Raw genomic sequence first — 26,444 nt, 5'->3', positions numbered from 1 at the left:
AAGTGAACCCTAGCATTGCTCCAGCTTTGAGTTTGCAGTGCATGACACCGGTCTTGGAGATTCCCCACGCTGAGATGATGGAGCTAAGTCTATGGAGAAACCACGACAGAATTGGAACAATGGAGTGCTGGAAAGGCGAGAGATGCGCAGAGAGAACCTCACATTGATCCCCCATGAACATAGTAGAGAATTTAGCACTTGTGCTTTGGGCACATATGAATTATTTGGCACATATGGATGGAGAATCTGGGGCTAGGCAATGACCTTCCCAAAAGATTAGAAAGAGTGCTAAACACGAATGCCAACCCCAGAAAACTCACAATTTCAGCAGAAAAGTGAGAACACTCCAGGTTGTACGTATCGCAGCGAAGGGTTCACAGAGGAGCTCTGTCTCAGCAGTGGGGAAGAATGAGCCTTGGACTGGGCCCTGCTTAGGACTCACCTAAATACAGCAGAAAAAAAAAAAAAAAAGAGCTCTAGATTATGTAACTGCATCCCCAAGGAAAGCTCAAGTTAGTCACGGAAACATAAAATGCACAGGATCTAACAGCAGTCATGATGCTCGATGGCTGGCCTCTCATCAGAGACCCTAAATGAAGAGGAAAATCAATCAAGGGAAACCAATCCAGAACGGATGCAGATGTTAGTTCTGACACTGTGGTGGGAACAGTCATTATAGCTGTTCTGCCTGTGTTCAAAAGGCCACACTGAAACCTAGCAGCTATAATGAGGACCAGAATCAAACTGTTGAGATGAAATCTATATCCGGGAGGTGAAAAACATGCTGTGTGTTTCCAATTTCCAAGTGCAATAATTTAAATGGTTGGAAATTATGCTTCCATCCTTACAATAGAAAAACAGCTGAGTAAACTAACAATCAATGGCTTTGGGATCAATCAGAGAATTGATTTTACAAAATAAAGCATCCCCCCAACTCCATTTCAGGAGCCAAGTGAGTACTGAAGTGAGATCAGCTGACCTGAAGCTGAAGCTGCTGAAGTTGTAACACAAGTGCTTGGACAGTGCTTGGGATAAACCCCTGGAGGAGGAGTGCAGACCGGCAATGCAATGGGACAGCTTCTGGGGCTACAGCTCCACGGGTTTTTGCCAACAGTAGCTTCATCAGGTTCTCAATGAGAAAAGAAAAATCATCGTTTTACCATTTCCTGGAAGACCTTGCACATACCAAGAAACACACATAAGTATACAAAGAAAGTTTGGGATTTTGTTTTGTTTTTGTCTTCTGAGCACACTCACAACCAACACTAAAATTAAGAGCAAAATATTATGGGCACCCCTAGAGTCCTCACTGTCCCCCACCACTTCCTTCTCTTTTCAACATAGTGAAGCAGAGTGCATTGCTCTTCATGTGATACTATTCAGTGAAGCAATATTTACAACCACACATGCCGCAATGTTATACTCTGTCTACACATATCAACGTCCACAAATTAGAGAAAGCGTTTGATATCTGTCTTTCTGAAACTGGGTTATTAATTTAGCATAAAGGCCTCCAGTGGCATCCATTTTGTTGTGTTAGGATCACAGTATTTTTTAAGATTTCTTTTATTTGAAAAACAGTTACAGAAAGAGAGAGAGAAAGGTCTTCCATCCCCTGGTTCACTGCCACAAAGGGTTGCAATGGCTGGCAGCTGAGCTGAGCTGAAGCTGGGAGCCAAGAGCTTCCTGCTGGTCTCTCATGCGGGTGAAGCAACTCAAGGACTTGAGTCATCCCGTGCTGCTTTCCAGGCATTGACAGTAAGATGGATCAGAACTGAAGCAACCAGGACATGAACCAGTGCCCATATGTGATGCTGGCACTAGCAAGCAAAGGATTAGTCTGTCACACCACGGTGCTAACCAAGGGTAACAGCAATTTTAGGGCTGAGTAATATGCCTCTGGGAAGGGGAGAAAAGGAGTGGGCACATTTCTTTATCCAGTTTTCAGTTAACTGGCATCTAGTTTGTTTCCCTTTTTTAAAAAAGATTTCTTTCTTTCTTTATTTGTTTGTTTGTTTGTTTTGGAAAGTTGGATATACAGAGAGAAGGAGAGACAGAGAGCAAGATCTTCCATCTGATGCTTCACTCCCCAAGCGGCCACAATAGCTGGAGCTGAGCCAATCTGAAGCCAGGAGCAAGGAGCTCTTCTGGGTCTCCCACATGGTTGCAGGGTGCCAAGAGTGTGGGGCCGTCCTCGACTGCTTTCCCAGGCCACAGGCAGGGAGCTGGATGGGAAGTGTTGCTGCCCAGAAATGAACCAATGCCCATATGGGATCCCTTCCTAGGAATGAAGCCCTGCTTCGACTGAAGTTTCCCTATAATATTCCAGAACACATCCCATTCCCGCTTGAGACCATCACGTTGACAAGGCTTTGGTAACAGTGAATTATAGCGGAAAGAAATGGCACATACTATAAGTCATAAAGGTTTCTCGGGCAGGGGGGAGGAAATGACAACAAGGAAGACAAAAACAAAAATAGAGAAATTCAAAGGCATCGTACACACGGAACTATAGTATTTTAAAAAGCATGGTCCTGGCATAAAAAGCAACTATTCCAAGGGAGTAGAATAGAAAATTCAGAAATTAAGACACATACATGCATATATACAATTGACTTTTGACAAAGGTACAACGAACCTACATCAGAGAAAAGAAAGTCTTTTCAACCAATGGTGCTGACAAAACTGAACTTATCTTTGTAGAATATTGAAATGAGTTCCTTAACTCTCAGCATGTTTACATTCACATAAGTCAAACCAAGATGAACGTAAGACCTGAAACTATGAACTTACTGGAGAAAAACACAAAGGAAACACTTTAAGACATTGGTGTAAACAATTTTTTTTTTTCCAAAGCCACCCAAAGCAGGCCATCAGTACAGCATTAGACAAGGGAGCTTCTGTACAGTGAAATAACCGGTCAACAAAGGGAAGAGGCCTTCTACAGAACTGTCCAACAAAGGTTAATACCTATAAAATGTATGGAAAAATACGTGAAACTCAAAAAGCATAACAGCAAGATAAAAACCAATTGATTTTTAAAAATAGGATAAGGAACTTTTCTTCACAAGAAGAGACACAAATAGCTAACAAGCATGTGAAAATCACTAGCCATCAAGAAAATCAAAGAGGATTGGAAGAATTAATATCAGCAAAATATGCACACTACTGAAACCAATTTACAGATTCAATGTGATCCCAATCAAAAATCCCAATTATTTTTCTTAGGTCTAGAACAAATAATGCTGAAATTCACATAGAAACATAATTCCAAACTACTAAAGCCAACTTAAACAACAAAAAGAAAGATGGAGACTTCACAATATCAAACTTCAAGACATACTTCAGGGCACTTATAATTAAAGGAACCTGGTACTCATTCAAAAGTAGATATGTAGACCAATAGGACAAAATAGAATCGGCAGGAGCTAATCCACACATCTACAGCAAACTCATCTTTGACAAACCAACTGACATCTAACCCTGGAGAAAGGGTAACTGCTTCAACAAAAAGTACTGGGAAAATCAGATCCAGACACACAGAAGATTGAAAGCAGAGCTTTACCACACACCTTACACAAAAATCAATTAAAAATGGACTTGATCTACATCTAGGGATCTAAATCTAGAACCTGATATCATCAAATTACTAAAGGAAAACTTTGGGAAAATTCAGAAAATCATTGGCAAGGCAAAGATTTCTTGGAAAAGGCCCTTGAAGTACAGAAAGACAAGAAAGAAAAAAAAAATAGACAAATGGGATTCCATCAAGCTAAGAAGCTTCTCCACAGCAAAAGAAACGTTAAGCAAAGAAACAATCAACAGAGTGATAAGGAATGAATGTCTAGTATCTATAAAGATTTCAAAAAAGCAACAAAGCACGCAATCCTGTTAACAAATGGGCAAAGGATGTGAAGGGCGAGATGCAAATGACTGACAACAAATGAACAAATGTGCATGATCATGACACACAGTGAAGCTCCAGTTCATCCCAGTTAGAATGAGTGTCACCCGCAATCGAAACACGGTGAGTTCCGTGAGGATGTTGACGAAAAGGTACTCTAATCTCCTGTTGGGAGGAATATAAATTAGTGCAATCATTAGGGAAGACAGTGTGGAGATTCCTCACAGATTTTCAAATAAATCTACCTTTTGACCCAGCCTTTTCACTCCTGGGAAACAACCCAACCGAAATGAAACCAGCACACTGAAGTACTGTTTGTGCCCTCAGGTTTTCTGCAGTTCAATTCACAATAGCAAAGAAAGGGAATCATCCAAGATGTCCATGAGCTAATGACTGGATAAAGAAAATCTGGAATCTATACACTACAGAATACTAGTCCACCATAAAAGAATATTGGAATTGTCCTCTTTGCGATACAAATGGATGCACCTGGGAATCATTATGCTTAGCTAAATAACCCAGACACATACACACACACACACACACACACACACACACACAATCATGTTTCCTCTGATAGACGGCAGTTAAAAAAAGTATAACGATGAAACCATCATTTTTATATGATCACCATTTTCATGCCTTGTTTTTCCTTTTGAGCCATGATCTTACTAATTTTTATTTGTTCAAAAGTAGTGATCTGTGGTTAATTGAGCCTGGACGTGTACAGTGCATTACAATTGTGCCTTATCAAAAACTGATGAAGGGAGGGGAGTGGAAAGGGAACCTTGAGAGTACAAGGGTCAAAGGGAAATGTAGTTGTCTTCTTGGGACTGTTCACATGCAATACGTAAAAGAACATGAAAATCAAAGCTACAATGAGATATTGTCCTCCCTTTAGAATGGCCATTATCAAGAAGGCAAAAAGTAAAACGATGCTCTTGGAAAACACTGTGGTTGGAAATATAAATTAGTATAGCTGTGATGGCAAACTGTAGATATTTTGCTAAACAAAACTAGCATTTCCACTACTGGGCACATATCCAAAGGTTGGCTATATCAAGCCATTGTATTTCTTGTAGCACTGTTCACACAGTAGTCAGGATATAGAATTAAGCAAGCTTTCCAACATCCAATGTGTTTTTAAAAAATAACACTATTAAATGTTATTCAGCTATGAAAAACAAATGTAATAATTTGCAGCAAAATGTATGTTGCTATGTTAAGTAAAATAAGATGAACACAATAACACATTTTCCCTCCTACGCAGAAGCTTGAGAAAGCTAATAGTAATGACTGGCATGAAAAGGGGTTGGAGAACACATGCCAAATCAGTTAGACAAAAGGACCAAGTTCCTAGTACTTCACAGCACAGTTGCATGAGCATAGCTCACAATGACCTTTTATATACAGAATGAACAACCAGACAAGAGGCACTGCAGGCTTCAATCACAGGGCTCCAGCATAAAGGCACCTTAGAGGGAGATACTGACTAAGGTACACATGGATTGAAATGCTGTACGTTCCCCATGAATTATTTTAAAATGTATTTATTAAAGATAAAAAGGTCTATGATAGATATTAAGAACAGTCCAACTAGCCAGATCAACATAAAGTCTCATCCCAAAGATTATATTCCTCCTATTGTATTAAAAAATGTCTCATGCCGAACTTTCAACAACAAAAACGGACACTCTGGCTTTTTAGGCAATGGAACACAGAGTGGGCAGGCAGGGGTTTGACAGTAATTAAAGCCCCACTTCAGATATTTGCATTCATTATCATAGTGCCTGGGTTTAAGTCCCAGCTCTGTTCTCTTCCAGCTTCCTGCTAGAGACAGCCTGTGATGATTGGCAGTTGGGTCACGGCCACCCACCTGGGGGTCCCAGTAACTTCAGTCTAGTCCAGTCCTGGCTATTGCAGGTGTGAGACGAAGTTAATCAACAAATGGGTGACTGCTCTCATTAGGTGTAGGTGTATGCATATGCTTCTCTGCCTTTCAAATAAATACAGACAAAAAGCACACAGTGTGAAGAGGCAATATAGCTAACAAAAGGCCATAGGTCCTACACAGATTTTGGAGTTACCAAAAGTTTTAACGAGACACACTAGCATATAAAGACTCTAATGGAAACACAGACAACATGTAAAAACAAGTAGTTAAGATAAGCAGAGAGATAAAACTCTTAAAAATGAAATCGAATATGTAAGAGCCGGCAGACTCTTATACCAAAAGATATTACATATGTATAATTGGAATGGCAGTGACATGAAAAGCATGATGGAGCAGAAGAAATATTTGAAGTCATAATGGCTCAGCACTTCAGACAAAATCCATGGCAGACACAAAACCACAGATCCATGGGCTCAGAGAACATCAATCAGGACAAATGCTCAACTATAAAAACCCTACATTACATATCACATTAAAACTACAAAGACCAGGCCTGGAGCAATGGCTCAGCAGTTAAATCCTCATCACCTTGTACAGGTCAGGATCCCATATGGGAGCCAGTTCATGTCCTGGCTGCTCCACTTCCCATCTAGCACCATACTTGTGGCTTGGCAAAGCACCAGAGGATGATCCAAAGCCTTGGAACCCTGCACCCACATGTGGGACACCCAGAAGGAACTCCTGGCTCCTGGCTTCAGATCAGCTCAGCTCCAACCACTGCAGCTACTTGGGGAGTGAACCAGCAGACAGAAAATGTTTCTGTCTTTCCTCTTTGTAGATCTGTCTTCCTAATGAAAATAAATAAATAAATAAATAAATAAATAAATAAATAAATAAATAAATAAATGCTGTAAAGACCCAGAGGAGAAGGGAGGACTTTGTCCATAAAGTATAAAAGTAAGAATTACAGGAGTTTTACCACTTAAAAGTCTTAAAAGATTATCAGGAACTCCTGACTGAATATGCAAAGACGGCTAGATTGCAGGATATGAGGTTAATATACCAAATCCACTTGCTTCCATGTATACCTGTAATAGACAGGAGTGACTGGAAAATTTGAACACATTACCATTTGTATAAACACTTCAAAACTGGGATACAAATGATGTCGGGGGAGAATGAATCTCCTTATGTGGAAGGGTGAAAAAGACCCCTACCAAACACTTCACACAAACACCAAAGCACAGTGGCTTAAGGATCTAAACCTAAGACATGAAGCTACCACGCAGCCAGAAGAAATCACATATGAATGTCAGAATGTTTGGTTAGTTATTGTGAGACAGGCCTGGCTACTCACAAAAGCAAGTTGCTGGGCTCAGCCCGTGGGGCTCAAGCAGTTGCGTCACTATGTGCAGCGATAGTGTCCCATTTGGGGGCCAATTCAAGTCCAAGTCGTTCTGTTTCTGACTGAGCTCTTTGATAATGTATCTGGAAAAGCAGCAGAAGATGGCCCAAGTTTCTGGGTCCCTAGCATCCATTTGGGAAAATCAGAAGAAACTCCTCAATCCCAGGTTCAGTCTGGTTTAGCTCCAATCACTGTAGCTATTTGGAGAGTAAATCAACAAATGGAAGATTCTCTCTCTCTCTCCATCTTCCTTTAAAATAAATAAATTAAACTTTAAAAACAGAGAGCAGATTCCTATAAACCCTAACTTTCCCTCTCCTTCTTCCATGAGAGCCAACCCTGAGCTTGCACACACTCCTGCCCTTGGGATGTTGTCCATCATGCTTTGTTACAGCCAGAAACCACTCCCCAGGGGTTCACTAGAACTGCCAAACTTGGGCTTTGAGGCTTCCAAAATCATAAACTAAATAAGACTCCTTTAGTTTGTATCTTGTTCAGCATCTCAGCTGAACACAAAAGGGATGAAGGAAATAACCAATTCAATATTGAAAGAGAAGAAAAATGTGAGAAAATACAGCCAATTAATATTTGACAAAAAGACCAACGACAGTCCAAGCAAATGGGAAGGCCTCTTCAGTAAATGTTGTTGGGGCAACTGGCTGATAGCCTGCAGACACAAAAAGATAGACCCACACCTGTCATCATACACTAAGATCCAATCTACATGGATAAAAGACCTAAACCTACATCCAGAAACCTTCAAACTCTTGGAAGAAAATGTTGGAAATACACTGCAAGACCTAGGATTAGGTCCTGACTTTCTAAGAAGGACGCCAAAAGCAATAGCAGTTAAGAACAGAATAAACAAATGGGACCTCATCAAACTAAGAAGCTTCTGTACAGCAAGGGAAACAATCAGCAAAGTAAAAAAGCAACCCACAGAATGGGAGAAGATCTTTGCGCACTATGTAGGAGATAGTGGGCTAATTTCCAGAATATACAAAGAACTCCAAAACAACCAGAAAACCAAAACAAACAAGCCACTCAAGAAATGGGCATGGGAAATGGGCAAACATTTCACAAAGGAACAAGTCCAAATGGCAAACAAACATATGAAAAAATGCTCCAGTTCCCTGGCAATAAGGGAAATACAAATTAAGACATCGATGAGGTACCACCTAACACCAGTAAGATTGGCCCACATAAAAAAGAACACCAACGACACTTGTTGGCGAGGATGCGGGGAAAAGGGAACCCTACTCCACTGCTGGTGGAGCTGCAAGTTGGTACAGCCTTTATGGAAATCAGTCTGGAGAACACTCAAACAACTCAAAATCTGCATACCATATGACCCAGCAATAGCACTCCTAGGAATATATCCAAAACACCTGTTTCACGACAAACCAACATGCATCCCTATGTTCATAGCAGCACAATCAGTAATTGCAAAAACATGGAAGCAACCGAAATGCCCTTCAACAGAAGATTGGATAAGAAAACTTTGGTTCATCTACTCCATGGAATACTACTCAGCTATTAAAAAAAAAAAAAACAAAATGCAGTTCTTTGCGGCTAAATGGGCCCAAATGGAAACTATAATGCTAAGGGAAATGAGCGAATCCCAAAAGATTAGATACCACATGTTTGCCTTGATTTAACCTGTAATTTTTGTTTGGTTGTTTGTTATTTTTTGAACCTGTCATTGATACTGTCTCAACCCAGATGTTTTGAAGATTGGAACTTGCATTATTTTTAACATATTGTTTACTCAATACTATGTCAATTAATTCCATAACGTTGTATATTGATGCTGAGGTTTTGTTGGGGCTTTTAACTGACCGGAACTTTACTCTGTTAGCTCTACCTTCAGACCAGAGAAGGTCTCCCCAAGAGGCCACTGAACTTATCTGGACAATAAGATGCTGGACTTTATGCTAGGTATATGCTTGCAATGAAGGAATCTCAACTGAAAAAAAAAAGGAAAAACGTGAGAAAAATATCTGACTTCAATGCTTATTCTAAAGCTACAATAGTCAAACCCATGTGATACTGCAAAATAATAGGCACATAGATTGATACAATATGATAAGGGGCCCAGGAGTAGACCCACAGCAATGGGAGTGGAGAGGCATGTGGCAAAGAACCAATGGCAATTCTACTGGAGCAGAGAGAGTCTTTCAACAAATGAGAGTGGAACTACCAGATACGAATGTGCAAATCTACACTCGGACCTTACACTCCTCACAAAACTTAACCCAAACACATGACAAACATAAAGCTTAAATGCAAAATTATAAAGCTCAAAGAAAACTATCTGAGAGAAAGCCTAGCTGATGGTGAATTTGGTGAGAATTTTTACACACAATATCGGAGAAATAAATTATGAAAGGAAGAACTGATCAGCTAGATGTTGTTAGAATTTGAACTTTCCTGCTTTGCAAAAGACATTAAGGGATGGTTTAGCTGGGGAAAAATATTTGCAAAATACATATTTTATAAAGGCTGTTATAGAAAACACCCAGGGGACTCTTATAACTCAACAGGACAAAAATAAACTACCTGACTAAAAAAAAAAAATGAAACAACTTGAACAGACTTCTCACCAAGGAGATACAGATGGCAAATGAACATATGAACACCACTGTCATATATCACATGTCTCCAGGAAAGCTAAAACTGCAAGAAAATACACCATGCACCTGTTAAAATGTCTAAAACATATGATGCTGACAACGCCAAACACTGAGAAGAGTACAGAGCGAGACAATCCTGTACATCGCTGGCTGGTAAGAATAGAACATGGCAAAGCCACTTTGGAAAACATATTTTGGTAACTGCTCACAAAGCCGAAGCAGTGTTCATTGCATGAGACCTTGTGTTGTTTCACCAAATACCTTTAAAAACTGTGTCCACACCACACTTGCACAAAGATGCTTTTACAAACTTTATTTCTCATTTCCAAAATTCAGAGCAATCACAATGGCGTTTGGTAGGTGAAGGTAAAAAAGTGAGACCTATCCAGACGATGGAGTCTTACGCCACACTAGAAATAAATGAGCTACTGAACCATAATAAAAATGGGGAAAGTTTAAGAGCATATTTCTAAATGGAAGTCCCAATCTAAAAATGTTTCAATCTGTGTTTTTCCAAACACGTAATAGTCTATAAGAGGCAAAACTATAGAGCCGGTATAATGAGATTAGTATTTTCCAGGTGTTAGGAAGATGGGTGAGAAAAATGGACTAAAGCATATAAGACTTTCAAAGTACCAAAAAGTACTCTGCATAATCCTACAGTTGTTGATGTGTGTTGGTATACATTTGTCCAACTCCTTAGAATATAGGAAATCAAGAGTGAACCCTAAAGTGCATTAGAATTTACTCTTGGTGGATAATAGTGTGCCCTGGTATGATGATCAAGTGTAACAGATATGCCACCTGTATATTGGATTGGAGAATGAGGGAGAACTTTCGTGTGGAGAAGGGAAGTACAATTCAAAATAATCTAAGTTGGAGGAAAACAAGGAAAACACGAAAGGGAAAAAAGCAAAAAGAAAATCACATATTTCCTTTTAATTAGCTTGATTTAGAAGATACCACCTGTCAACTTCATATTAGCAACAGTGCACATTGTAACCCTCACACCTACTTCAATAGTCCCTGGTCCATGGCTGTGCTTTTTGCCAAAAAGTCAATTATTGAGGATTGACTATAGTCTGAAAATATTAAACAAAAAATTCCAAAAACAAGTAATTTATGGATTTTAAATTGTGCATCAAACTGAGTAGCATGACAGATTCTCACACTGTCCAGTTCCATGATATCCATAACTTGATATCATCTCTTTGTTGGTATCCAACTGTATAAATAATCTCCCATTTGTCACTTAGTAGCCATCCAGTACCACATCAATTGACATAATAACGCAGTGATGGTGTTCGGGTAACCCTTGTTTTGCTTAGTAAGGCCTCAAGTGCAAACGTAGTGATGCTGACATTGTGAGTGTATTGTAGTACAATGGTTCCATTTTATTTTTGGTTTGCCAGAAACCTTGACATTTTTGGCTTGCCACTGCAGAATGCCAGATTTCTGCTTGAGCATGCTAGATCACTGCTCCTGTGTGTATCTATTATCCTGTAAGGATACCAGTCAAATTCCAGTAAAGGCCCAGCCAATACAACTAACTCATTTTAACAAATTATACCCGCACTGATTCTCTTTCCAAAACACATCACATTGTTAAGCATTGAGGGGTAAGATTTCAACATATATCCCTTTGGGAAGGGAGTACAATTCAAGCTACACAATTTGCATATGAATGAGTAAAATGTAACAGTGCAGCAGCCTTGTAAGAAACAGGAGGGAATACCTGAGAACATTCTGCAGTCAACTGTTCTATTCATGAAACAGTGTAGCTTTATAGAAAGTGAACTTAGATTAGCTCTAAATGCATATTGCAAATTCTAAAGCAACCAATAAAACAGTTCTAAAAGGACCATAACTACATTTGCAAGAGGAAGGGTAATTGGGAAGTTTCAGTATGCTTCTAAGTATGTATTGTAGAATACATGAAAATTTGTAATATTATAATTTGCTTAAATTATAATAAAATAAGTTAAAATTTAAAATAACTAGAAACAAAAAAAGGGAAAAAAGAATCGTATCTGATATGATGAGAGAGAAAATATGATCATGCAAAACACTCAAATTCAGGAAAAATCCAACGGCCAAGTTCAATGATTAGAAAATGCTACTGGGTTGCCTTTCTGACTAATCCTACCACTCCAAGCACCAGTATCTCATATGGACACTGGTTCATGTCACAGCTGCTCCACTTCCCATTCAGCTCTGTGCTTGTGGCCTGGAAAAGTATCAGAGGATGGCTCAAGGCTTTGGTACCCTGCTCCCACAGGAAATGCCCCAAAGCTCCTGGCTCCCAGATTCAGATAGCTCAGCTCTGGTCACGGTGACCATTTGAGAAATGAACCAGTGGATGAAAGACGTCTTTCTCTGTGTCTCTCCTCTCTCTGTAAAAACCTACCTTTCAAATAAAAACAAACGAATCTTTTAAAAGACAATGTTACTAATGTAGGAGATATTAATCTGATTATGTAAATAGCTACTTTGAATATGAATAGATAAACACAAAGATGGCAAAAAGGAATTTTATTGATCATGTGTTATCTATCAGAATTATACTTTGAATAGAAAAACACAGGTAGGTTAAAAGTTAAGGGCTAGAGAAACATTAACCATGATTAGTAAGATAAAATCAGGAGTGGGCATTTAGTCTAACACTTAAAATACCTGTGTGCCACACGGAACACATTCATTCAGTCCTGACTCTGGCACCTAATACCAGCTCCCTGCAAAGTAGATCCTGGGCAACCATAATGATCACTTAAGTGACTGAGTTTCCTCTACTCAAGTGAGAGACTCAAACTGCATTTCCAGCTCCTAACTTTGGCCTTGAACTAGCTCCCACCATTTCATGCCCTCAGGCCTTTGAAAGAGAGAAAAATCAAAGGACATGATTCAGATGGTAAGATAGATGACAGATAGATAGATGATATATAGATAGATAAATAGATACATACATACATAGATGTCTGACTCTTTAATTTCAAATGTCTTTTTTTAATATTTATTTATTTTTATTGCAAAGTCAGATATACAAAGAAGAGGAGAGACAGAAAGGAAGATCTTCCATCTAATGATTCACTCCCCAAGTGAGTGCAAATGCCAGTGCTGCACCAGTCCGAAGCCAGGAGCCTCTTCTAGGTCTCCCACATGAGTGCAGGGTCCCAAGTCTGGGCCATCCTCAACTGCTTTCCCAGGCCACAAACAAGGAGCTGGATGGGAAGTGGGGCAGCCAGGATTAGAACCGGCACCCATATGGGATCCTGGCCTGTTCAAGGCGAGGACTTTAGCCTCTAGGCCACCACGCTGGGCCCAATTTCAAATGTCTTTTTAAATAAAGTCAATGTAGATTATTCACCTCAGAAAATGAGACTTATGAACAGAAAAAAATCCTCTATTATTAAGAAATACAATATACAATAAAGGAATTCAGTTCTTAAAGAATGCCTAACATCACTTCTCATGTTCACACCTAAGAAAAAGTGAGGCAAGCATGACTGTAAGTGTAAGAAGAAATAGACAAATACACTAAGGAACCTGGATGTTTCTACACCATTATTTCAATAATTGGTAGATTAAAACACGCTTTCCTTATGTTGATATAAATTAAAAACCAACGGACAGAAAATCAGTAAGGGGCTAATGACCTGAACAGCACTAGTAACCACAGGGCTGACATTGACATTCATAGAATATCCCACCCAACAGAAACAGAACACACGGATGAGAACCCTAGGTGATTCCTCCTTGACTATCTGGAGGATCTCAAACCAGCCAAGCCCTGCTTGGTAAGGCAAACATCACTGCACTCCTCCATGAACAAATTCCAGAATGGATATGCACCATGAAATCCAAATACATGACACAATTAAAATTCTGAGAACCGAAAGAAAATGTCAGGTGTACCTAGACTAAAGATGGTCAATTCATAATGAGGACATTCTGTTTTGATCACATTGGGTCTGTCATCTGAAACCATAAAAGCTAAAATGAAATGCCACAATGTTGTTCAGTCAGTTATGGCAAAGGATTATTAATTGTGACTTCTAGGTCCTCCCAAATATTTTTTGGCCAAAAAGGGGATAACACAAAGATTTCAAATCAGCAACTTGACCTTCCACCTTGAAAATAAAAATACAGGAAGAGTTAAATAGCTAGAAGGTAAGTAGTACAGAGGAAAGCATACAAAGGTTACACTAAAAGTAAAGTGGTGCAAGAAAGCAAAAGAAAAAAGTGTGAAAAAAATCCACAAGCCCACAAATCTTTGGCTAGCTTGACCAAGAAAAAAAAAAGAGAGAGAAGAATAAAATTATTAAAATCAGGAATAGTGTTTCTTGAGCTGTGTATAGGCAGTCATTATCAATCCTCTATCCACTGCATAGTTTGTGAATGCTTTCTCCTATCCTGTTGGATGCCTCCAAACTTTGTTGGTTCCTTTCCAATATAGAAGCTTCTTAGCTTGATGTGATCCCGTTTGGTTTTGCTTTAATTGCCTCAGCTTCTGGGGTCTCTTCCAAGAGGCTTTGACCTAAACCTCTATCTTGCAGGGTTTGAGAAATTCAACAACAAACCCAGTTAAGAAATGAACAAACGACACAAACAGGCATTTTTCAGAGGATGAAACACAAGTGAGCCACAGAAACATGGAAAATGCTCAAATGCACTAGCCGTCAGGGCAATGCAAATAAAAACCACAATGAGGTTTCACTTCGCACAAGTTAAAATGACTATCACCCAAAAGTCAAAACACAATGAATCCTGGCAAGGATTAGGAGGGGAAGTACCCAAATACACAGTTGGTGGGAGTGTAAATTAGTGCAAATACTATGGAAGACAATATGCAGAGTCCTCAGAGATCTGAAAATAGATCTACCACAGGACCTAGCTAAACTACTCCTGGAAATTCACACAGCGAAATTAAATCAGCATGTGAGACAGTTACTGGTACACACATGTTTACAGCAGTTCAGTTCACAATAACCAGGATAAGGAATCAACCCAGATGTCTACGAACTGGTGATGAAATAAAAAACTGTGCTATATTTATGCCATGGAATACTTATCGACCATAAAAAAAAGAAAGAAATCCTGTCTTTTGCAACTAAATGGATACAACGAGAAACCATTATGCTTAATGAAATAAACCAATCACAGAAAGATATGTTTTCCCTGACATGTACTAACAAATGCATATAGTACAAAAAAAATGTAATCTGTATCAGCGAAGTTGCTATTTTGGGATTTTATTACTGTTTCATAGCCTTAATCTTCACTCCTGAGAAAGTGGGTTTTTTTATATTGACTTCTTTCTACTTGTTACGTGTTGGTATCTTTAACTAAATGGAGTGTTAAGCCTGTAAAATGGAAGTAGTCACTGTGAAGATTAAGGAGAAAAAGAATAAAGAAATAGGGAAGAAAGTTATGAGTGGGGAATATGGGCAAGAAGGAGGATAGTGTATCACTAAACTCCTAAATCTGCATTGTGAAATACATAAAATATAATCATTTTATTTAAATAGATAAATAAGTAAATAAGTACAACCAGGAATAAGCAAACATTAACATTACAGAAATGAAGAAAGGTGTATTCCAATACTAAGTATAAGCTGATTATCCAAGAAAAACATGAAGAATTCCTAGAAAAACACACACAAAAAAGCTATCAAAACAGATTCAAGAATGCAGAAATCATAGCAAATCTAGAAGTAAATTAACTAAATCAATCTTTTTGTTTTTAAGAATTCCTACCGAGAAAAGCTTAACACCATTAGACTGCATTGAAATATGTACTAAATGTTTACAGAAAAATTAATATTAAATCTTGGATGGCTGCTTTCAAAAATATGAGACAGAAATGCAACATACTGTACTTTAGGAGGCCACTACCAGCCTAATACAAAGATAAGCTAGAGAAATCTCTAATAAGACAAATACTAGATCAATATTATCTGTATTGATATAGACACTAAAATCTTCAACAAAAAAAAAATATTTTCAAACTAAATCCAGCAGCATGTAAAAAGGATTATGTGCCATGGCAAATGTAGATTTATCTTAGGAAAGCAATATTGATCAAACAGACAACAATGAATCAACATTACATGCCACATTAATAGGATAAAGAGAAAAACACACAATCATCTCAAGAGATGTAGAAAAGTAATTTGAATATATACAACATTCTTTCATTTTAAAAAGGAAGTAAAATGATAAAAGTATAATTCTTTTCTGTTAGAAAAGAATTTCTTTTCTCTAACAGAAAAGAATTATATATATAAAAAATCCAATAGAGACAGATTGAGATCAATTCCATAAGATAAAAAGTAAGTGATAGTCTCTCTAACCAAATTTGCTCAACACTGCCCTGAGCTTCCTAATCAGACTTATTGGTCAAGAAAAGAAAAAACATCAAAACTGAAGGAGAAAAGTAAAACTACCTTTATGCAGATGGCTAAACTTATTCAGAAAATCTGAAAGAATGTCCCCCAAAATATTAGCACTAACAAATTCATTCAATAAGTCTGCAGCCTTGAGTTGAATGTAGAAAATAATCTACATGTCTAGGTACTATTAATGAAGGATCCAAAATGGAAATTAAGGAAGACATTCCTAGTACAATAGCATAAAAATAATAACATTTGACCAAAAAATTTTCAAGGCATGTGCTGGAAACCATTCAAGGTAGACATCAACAATTAGAGAAGGAGTCACGCAGTTCCAAACTGAACATTCTGGAAACAAACTCTGCAAGGCCATTCTGCACGCAAAGCAGCACTCAACCAAAGGCAGAAGGCATCAGAAGCAGGAGTTGTTCTAAGTCAAGGGGCTCACGGACATGTATTCAAGTGGAGGAAGCTTCTGGCACATGAGTGGTAACTGCAGTGAACTACCATATAACTCAGCTACTCCACCCCTGGGAATTTACCCAAAGGAGGCAAAAATCTGTATATGAAAGAATAATCTGCACCCTCATGCTTATAGCAGCTCAAGTCATAATAGCTAAGACATGGAATCAGCCCAGATATCCATCAACTAATAACTGGGTATAGGAATTGTATATATACATAATGGAATAATATTCAGCCATAAAAGGAACAAATTCTATCTTTTGCAACAAAATGAGTGAAAATTGACATTTTTGGAATTCTACCCTGTGGCCAGCACTGTGGGAAAGCAAGTAAAGCCACCACCCAGGAAACTGGCATCCCAAATGGGTGCTGACTGCTCCAACTCCAATCAAGTTCCCTGTTAATGGCTTGGGAAAGCAACAAAAAAATGCCCCGAGTACCTGAACACCAGTCTCTGTGTGGGAGATTCAGAAGAGGTTCGTGGCTTTGGACCAGCCTTCATGCCCTCAAGTGGCCCTAGGACAAAAACTGGGCCATTTGGAGCATGAAGCAATGGATAGCTTGCTCTCTCTCTCTCTCTCTCTCTCCTTCATAAATGAGTAAATAAATCAATCACCTGTGAGGAACCATGGATTTTCTTCTCACTTGCTGCTTTCTTTATTTAATAGAAGGTTAAGCTTTTGATTATAAAGTAAATCAGAAACATGTCATTGCAAACATCAAAAGAAAAATAAGCAATGACGAGGAGTGAAGAAGGAAAGATAGTATGGTGAGTATCCATATGCTCTCAGAACTGTAATATTTCTTAGATCTGATCATACATTATCAAGGGGTAGAATACAGTAGATCAAGATCCAATCAAATGCCCACTCTTATCCATTTGATTCTGGCCAGCAGAGCAATGAGGACATATGAATAGGAGGCACGGTGATAAACACAGAATCCAAAAATTCCTCAGAAGATGACCAATACAAGCGTAGAATCAGTCATCAGGAACTAGGGAAGCAAGAAACACACTGTAAAGTAGTACAATTAATTTTATCTAGCAATATATGTATGTGTACCTGTATGTATATACAGTGATAAATTGAATTAAAATGGAATCCACATTTGGGTAAACTAGGCAGGATCTCTAGTGAGCATACTATGACTTGTTTTTTTTTAGAGTTTGTTTATATGATATAACCTGTGCAGTCCCTCAGCTTTTAAAAATTACATAAAACCATTTGAGTTTAATAAAAGAAATGACATTTTTTCTCTTTATGTAAATGAAAAATTTCTATCTCAAGATAAACAAAAGGTTCCCATGGAAAAATAATAAAATTTGTCTTTTTAAAAAAGATTTGCTTATTTTCATTGGGATGGCAGATTTACAGACAGAAAAAGAGACACAGCTGGTTCCCTCTGCAAATGGCTCCATCTGAAGGCAGGAGTCAGATCCTTCTCCGGATCTCCCACACAGGTGCAGGATTCCAAAAGCTTGGGCCATCCTCTTCTGCTTTCCCAGGCTATAAGCAGGGAACTGGATGAGATGCCCAACAGCCAGCACATGAACTGCACCCATATGGAATCTGCACTTGGAGGTGGAGGATTAGCCAGTTGAGCCATTGCACCAGCACCAAAAATAATAAAATTTAACAAAAGAATTCATGACCTGTGCATTGAAAACCGCAAAACATTGCTGAAAATTTTGAAAAAGATCTTTTAGATGCAAATATGGCTCACATAATGAAGGGAAAGCTAAATATTTTCATGATGACACAATCTCAGAGTTGATGAGGAGATTGAATATAGTTCTATCAAATTCCAAGTGCTTTGTTTTACAAAAATATGAAAGTTGAGACAATAATTTATATGAAATAATCCTATAAGCATGAACAGCAAAGGATCAACCAAAATCTCCTAACAATCTTGTAAAAAGCTATAAATATTCATACTTCCCATTTCAAAAGATACTATAAAACTAAAATAATTTTAAAAGCATGATGTTGGCCTAAAATCAGAAACATAAATAGCTAAAATAGAATTGGGAGTTCACAAATAATCCCAAACATCCATGATGAGCTAATTATTATCAGGCACATCATAGCCATGTGTGTGGATAAAACAGACTTGTTATCAAGTCATGTTGGTAAAACTGAATAACTACATGCTAAAGAATCAGTTTGGACCTCCACTTCCAAAGATGTATAAAGATAACTCCAAGTACTATCATCACAGATATAAAAGCTAAAACTACAAGAAGACAGCTCAAACATAAATCCAGACCTACATGACTTTCGATATGGAATTGTTTCTTGCATATGACAAATTCACAAGAATTCAAAGGAAGATAAATTGGGTTTTATCAAAATTAAATTGTCATTCATCAAAAGATATTAAGAAACGAATAATCCCACAACATATACTTAGCAGTAACCAGTTAAATTGACTTATCGTATTGTAATGTTTTACGTCTTCAAAGAAAATCAAATAAGGCTGAAAGGAATGAAAGGATATACCAAGTTCATGGACTAAAAGGTCCAACATAATAGTTATCAAATCTCCCCAAATGCATCAATAACTTAATAGGCCCTGATGCAATTTCTAGGAAAAGTTCTTCATAGATGTAGACAAACTTATTCACAAGCATATATAGTAGCTTCTGAGCACTAAAAATCTTTTGAAAAGAAACAGTTATTTATTTAAGCTATTAAGTATTATTAGTTTCATGACTATTAATAGTTAAGACTTTCTATATAATTACAATAATGCAGAAGAAGTAATACTAGCAGAAATATAATTATAAAGACAAATGGATTAAAACAGAGAACCCAGGAATGGACTGTCTGGTACAAATCCTTCTGAATGAAACTTGACACAGCAAAAGTCAGTGCAGGAAAATAACAGCTTTTCAACCAGTTGTGCTGGGGCAATCCATGGTCAAATAAAAACACTTAAAAATCAGATGCAACATATCAAACTCCAACTCTTTTACAAAGCTGTAACAGGAAATAATTGGGAGCCAATTAGGTAAAGAATTACCAAACTTGACAACAGTTTCATTTAATTGGACATCATCAAACTCCAAAAACCTTGATCCAAAAACATACTATGCAGATATCTTTAGAAACGGGAAAAAGAACTGCCAAATGACCCAGCAATCCCACGACTGAAGATATAGACGTAGATAAAGATACACAAAAGACATGAAATCATTGTATCAGAGCGATCTCTGTCCCAGCATATTTTTCACAGAGCCTTTCCAAACAGCCAAGATATGGAATCCAACAAGAAGTGAATCACAAAACGAATGCCTAAAGAGGATATCTATAAATACAAGGGATGCTATTCAGTGAAAAGAAGGAATGGTATCTTGTCATTTTGTGGCAAAAGCAATGGAAGGGGAGGATGCCATGGTAAATGAAATAAGCCAAACATAAAAAGACAAATGCTTTGTGCTGCTTCTCATGTTATAAGAAAAATCCCATCTGAACACAAAATGTCAATTACTAGAGGCTTGTATATGTCTTCACGGTTTTAACTAGAGGAGTGGGAGGGACAGAAGTTTAGCTTTAAGAACCAGATGAGTGTGGATGTGGTCCATTAACTGTGACACTGACATCCTATGAATATGAGGTGTTAGTAACAGAGGAAGCTGGATATGGGATACAGGGAACGCTTGGGACTATCCCATTTTGTTCAGCAGGTTTAAAACTACTTAAAATGGAAAACTAAAGAAATAAATACACTCTCCAAGAAGAAACAAAGAGGAAGTTCCCATAGCTATTTTTGTGAGACTAATTATTTTGCATTGATACAGAGAAGAAAGTAAAAATGTCCCATCTTCACAAAAAGAAAATAGAGCATTTTACATTGGGCTTGTGCCAGAACCACTATGTATTTGGGCATTAAAAAGCCTATTAATGCATTTTATTTAACCTGAAATGCGATGATTTGCAGCACAATCATTCAATGTATCCACTAAAAGGTACAAAATTCCAACTCTCCAACAGACTATCGATGGTAAGATAAACCGCACGTTTGCAAATGTCAAAATGACAGTGATTCGTTAAAAGTCTAGCATTTTACACTTCAACAGAAGACATATCCAAATGTACCAACAGGCACCAAAAACATTCAAATCGAGTTTACCACTTATTCATGACGGTTTTAAAAAGTAGCCAATGGCACAAGGAAGAAACAGAGGACATTCCCTGCATCGATAAACTATCTATCAAGTACAGTTAAAATAATGGCAGATAGGTTTAAAAGTCCTTTTTAACACAAAATGATAATGAGCAACTTAGCTAAATCAGAACAGAAGAACAGTTAGACACACTCTTGCTGTCTTGGAAAATCCACAACTTTGTAATGGACTACCAATGCCAATTAGAAAAAAAGCAGCTAATTACAAGGTGAACTATACAAAACTTAGTAATGCTTCCATTTATTAGTAATAACGTATTGAAATAGCAATAAATGAGACAATCCTAGTAGCAATAACAATCACAGAGAAATAATTTCACACAAATGCAACCAAGACACCCATATAAAAATGATAACTTCATTGAATGATACAGCAAGGTACTGAATAAAGGGAAATAAATGATACTAATACCGTTAAGACTCAATAGTTAGAATTTGTCAGTTCTCCCAACACAAATCAAAATTCGTGATGCATCTAAATTACAACAGCTTTTTTTTTTTTTTCTGAAATTTGTCACCTGGTTCTAGTATTTAGGCAGAAATGTGAAGTCAATGAATAAAAAGGATTTTCCCCAAAATAATAGAAAGGATAAGTACTTTAATAAATATAAAATTTATAATAAATAGTAATTTTTAAACTGTGATGTTCAATCTCTCTTTGGAGTTGCCTTTCTCTTTGGTTCCAGCAAACAAAAATAATCCTTTGAGAGGACCACGGGTGTTTTCAAAGGACGCTCTTCTCCCTAGCCTTACTGCAGAGGAAAAGCAACAAAAACTGCAATGCTGTTTGAAGCAAAGCACAAGTATTTACCTGCATAACAAAAATCCACATATTTCTCTGCATATCGTTAGGTCTTACATAGGTTAGAAAGAAAAATACCATTCAATTTCTTAGAACTCTTGAGTGTTAGGAAGTGGAAGAATTTAAAAATTGTTGTTTTAGAAAGCTCCAAAAAATATTAACATTGTGTACTTCCAGGTGACTTACACAATACTCAATTTGACATCAAGTGCATTGACTGGCTTTGCAGAGAGGGGAGAAGACAACGTGATGATTTACACAGGGAGACTATGAGAGGAGCTGTGCACTGGTGGAATCTGTCTATGGCTTTAGTGCTTACGGAACTATGATGCTTTTTAACATCATGAGTGATGTTCACTTAAAATCGTGAAAGAAAACATGCAAGAGTCATTGCCATTCACTTTTTAGCGGAAACACTTATTTCCAACTCTTTCACTGAGAACTGTAAGAAAACAATGTCTGATTCCTTTTTAGAGTTCTCTTCATCCCTTCATTACTTTGTCTGGGCAGTCCCTTCAGAGGACCAGCAGAGCAAACATCTGCTGCTGGGCCAGTGAAGTCCTCGCAGGGCACACATGTCTCTAACTGAAGGGCATTCATCGCACTGTCACTGCATTTCATTGCTGTTCACCATTCTCTGTTGAGACACGTAAAGAAAAAGCCAGCAGTTCAGAATGTGATCATGCCACGAGGAATCTTGCATCGTATGATTCAGACAGTCAGCTGCTGGCAGCCAGGTGTGCTCAAGTTGCTAAATTTCTCTTGAGTTGCATTTACTGAAAGACGATTAACATAGCACCATGATTTTTTTTTTCTTACTACAGGTAGATCCCAGATAAGAATACAAATTCATATCTTGACGTGAAGTTTTAGTTTGTGACCATGATACATTAGGAAGAGTCAGAAACCACTAACCTGCATTTTTCTAAAATGAGAGATCGGAATTAACATACGTAACAGAACAGAAACATGTCAGCCACATAGAGTTCATCTTCCTTTCAAAATGTTTAATAAGCTTTAGGATTGAAAGTGCTAATATAAGACATTTCAATTACATTTACCGCACATCTAAGATGTTTTAGGAAATGTCTTACTTCATTATTTAAGCTAGATACCGCTAGGAAATAATACATCGCTTTCTAGATAAATTATGATTTATTTCAAAAGTGCATTTGAATAGAAGCACAAGATTTTACAATCAGTTGTGTTTATGTTTAAAACATAGTCTCATCAATTTTTAATATTAAAAATAACAGCCTTTATGAAATGTAGATACATCTTGTCCAATGCAACTCCACATTTTTTCCAAGTACAAATTCTTACATTCACAGAGAAACTGTTAAAATCAGCCCTGACATCGTAAAATGATTAAATGGTGACAGAGCTCTGCTCATGCAACTTTTTAATTTGTTCAATAAAATATTCAGTGATTTAAAAAAAAAAACTTATTGCAAGAGTGGAAAAAATCAATGGAATAAACTGGGCCAAAAATGTACTGAGATGTATGTAAACTCTTGATATAAGGCTGTGATTTTGCTAAAATCCTTTTAAAAAGTATAGGGTCGGGCCCAGCGCGGTGGCACAAGTGGTTAAGGTCCTCGCCTTGCACGCCTGGGATCCCATATGGGCGCCGGTTCTATCCCGGCAGCCCCGCTTCCCTTCCAGCTCCCTGCCTGTGGCCTGGAAAAGCAGTTGAGGATGGCCCAAAGCTTTGGGACCCTGCACCCGTGTGGGAGACTCGGAAGAGGCTCCTGGCTTTGGATCGACATGCCATCGGCCATTGGGCTCACTTAGGGAATGAATCATCAGAGGAAAGATCTTCCTCTCTGTCTCTCCTCTCTGTATATCTGCCTTTCCAATAAAAAAATAATAAAAATAAATCTTTTTTTAAAAAAAGTATAGGGTCGCTTTCAATGGTATCAGACCAATTGGCATATGTCAAATTTACACACAAAGAGAAAAACTTTAAACTTACGAAAAATATGGAGCATCCTGGGAATAACTATGCTGTGAAACCTTCAAGGTCGGGGACTCACACGCACCCAGTGCAAGAACGAGCTTGCCTTCAAGTTGAGTCATGCCAGACTTTACATGAGAATGCTTGCTTCTCAAAGTCAAGGGTTTGATGAGGAATGCCAGGACTAGGGTAATTATTTGGGATGGCCAGCCCAGCCCAGCTAAAGCCAGAGAACAAAACTTTGTACTCTGTACAATGCACAGTAACCCCAAGCACCATCGCTTCCAAATAGCAGACAGCAATGCACTTGTTTTGAGGGGGGAGGTTGTTTTTGTTTTTAATTTTTTGTAAGTTTATGATGCAGTTCCATAAGCTCTGGGATTTTCCATTCTGCCTTCCCGAATCCCCTCCCCCTACTAATTTCCCTTATATTATTACAATAGTATAGTCCTTCATCAACAGTCATAAATCCATCATTCTATTTAAGTGTATCCTGACATTGCGGGTACGGACGATGGCGGAGAGTCCAGCATCCTACTATCAAGATATATTCAACAGCTTCATTTGATTTGGAAGTAGAGATGCATACTGCAGAACACAACAACCAAGGCCCTGCTGAATTTCGAACCCAAGATCTCCTGTTTACTAAACAGGTGCTTTGACCAGCTAAGCCACAGGGCTCCTCTTTGCAATGCATTTGTTACGTAAGCGTGTGATGCATGACTTGAGTGACACACATGTGTAAGTGCTACATAGAGACCGGTAAGGGCATCTACAGGCCCAGGTCTCCCTTGTGTTCATTCCTTTCCTCCAAAGAGCATCGTGCACGGTGAACACCGTCATCCTCCCTGTCTTGAAGACGAAGGGGAAATGAGGCTTATCGCTGCTGCCCAGTGGATAACGAAGGAGGCTGAATTACAAAGACCTGCACATCTCCCTTCCTCCTCTTGATCCCACCTTTCCAGAGAGAAGTCTAGGGAAGCATCCGGAAGCTTCCAATGGGAGACCTGTTGCACACTCTGGTGCTACCAGAGGGAAGAAGGAGGCAGCCCTGCCCCGAATAACCCGGCCCCGGGCTAAGGGTGGCAAGTGCAGCTGTCAACAGGCTGGTGCTCACACAGCTTGACACAGGTACCGTTAGAGACTCCCTCCCCAATTAAACTCTGCAGTTCCAGTGGTCACGGACATCGCTTTGTGATAACAAACACGCAATTAAGTTGCTGTGTGTCGACATGAGTTCCTAAATGTAAAAAGGGATCATTTATGTTGATAATTCTGGAAGAGGGGAAAAAAAACAACAGCAGAGAATTCTCACTGCTCCTAGTTCAGGCTCTTATCTTAATTTTGCACATTTTCTGTTTTCAAATACGATGTGTTTGACTTATGTTTTCGCAGAGAATGGGATTGAGTGGTTAAAAAGCAGTTCCCACACAGAGCATCAGGCTGTGACTGCCTGGTAGGTGGTCTCCTACCCCCAAGTACTCATTTGTAAAGCATAGCCCACCTCTCACCTTTGATTTAAGCAACTTGCAGAGACCTTGTCCTGGTTCACAAAGACTCTAGTAAAGCGTGTTAATGCAGTTAAGGAAATATTAAAGAGATTCCAGGCTTTTGCCTTACACAATGATATGATTCCTAAATGTATACAGGAAATTAAGATATACAAAGTGAACACATTTTTTTCAAAAGATAAGACAGTGTGAGCTGGGCCTGACACAGTGGCATACAAGCTAAAGTCCTTGCCTCATACATGTTGGGATCCCATATGGGCGCCAGTTCTAATCCCGGCAGGCCCAGCTTCCCATCAGGCTCCCTGCTTGTGGCCTGGGAAAGCAGTTGAGAACAGCCCAAAGACTTGGGTCCCTGCACCCACGTGGAAGACCTGGATGAGGTTCCTGGCTCCTGGCTTCAAATTGGCGCAGCACTGGCCGTTGTGCTCACTTGGGGAATAAATCATCAGACAGAAGATGTTCCTCTCTGTCTCTCCTCCTCTCTATAAATCTGACTTTGCAATAAAAATAAAATAAATCTTAAAAAAAAAAGCGTGATCTGGCATTGGAGAACAGTGGTAAAGCTGCCATTTAGACAAATGCTTCCGGTATACTCCAGTTGCTCCATTTACAATTCAGCTCCTTGCTAATGGCCTGGAAAAGCAGAAGAAGGTAACACAAGTCCTTGAGCCCCTGCACCTGCACGGCAGATCTGGATTCAGCTCCTTGCTCCTGGTTTGAATGTGGCTCAGTAATGAATCTGAAGATAGAAGAACTCTCTAGCACTCTTGCTCGCCCCTCTCTTTTCCCCCTTCTCTCTTTTTTCTCTCTCTCTCTGTGTCCCTTTCCACCCTGTCCCACCTCTCTGTAACTTGGACTTTCAAATAAATAACTAAAATAAATCTGATGATGTAAACACACATATGCACATGAGTGTGGGTCGCCCATTAAGAGAAACATCTGTTATGTGTTTTAGATGGGAAGAAAGATGGTGTAGAGGAGAGAGAACACCTGTATGACCACTCCAATTGTGGTCCCAAGGAAGTGAAGGCTCCCTCATTGTTGGCCTCTTGTGAGGTAGCTGATGGTGCCTCCACAGGCATAAGGCCACCTGGGAATTTGCTAGCACCTGCACAAGTTTCACACAGAGCTCTGCATCCATATTTGTATGGCATCTTCCTTGAGGTCCTAGATGAAGCAGGGATAACCTTGGCAAGCGGACATTTCGACCGACAAGTAGGAGGATCATAGTACATCAGTTTTCCTGGCCCACAGCTCACACAGACCTATCTAGTTACCTAGTTAGGTAAAGAGATA

The sequence above is a fragment of the Ochotona curzoniae genome, unplaced genomic scaffold (genome assembly GCF_017591425.1).
Source record: "Ochotona curzoniae isolate NIBS_2020 unplaced genomic scaffold, NIBS_Ocur_1.0 contig_3037, whole genome shotgun sequence".
Taxonomy (NCBI): Eukaryota; Metazoa; Chordata; class Mammalia; order Lagomorpha; family Ochotonidae; genus Ochotona; species Ochotona curzoniae.
Note: the sequence above shows the minus strand (reverse complement) of the source record.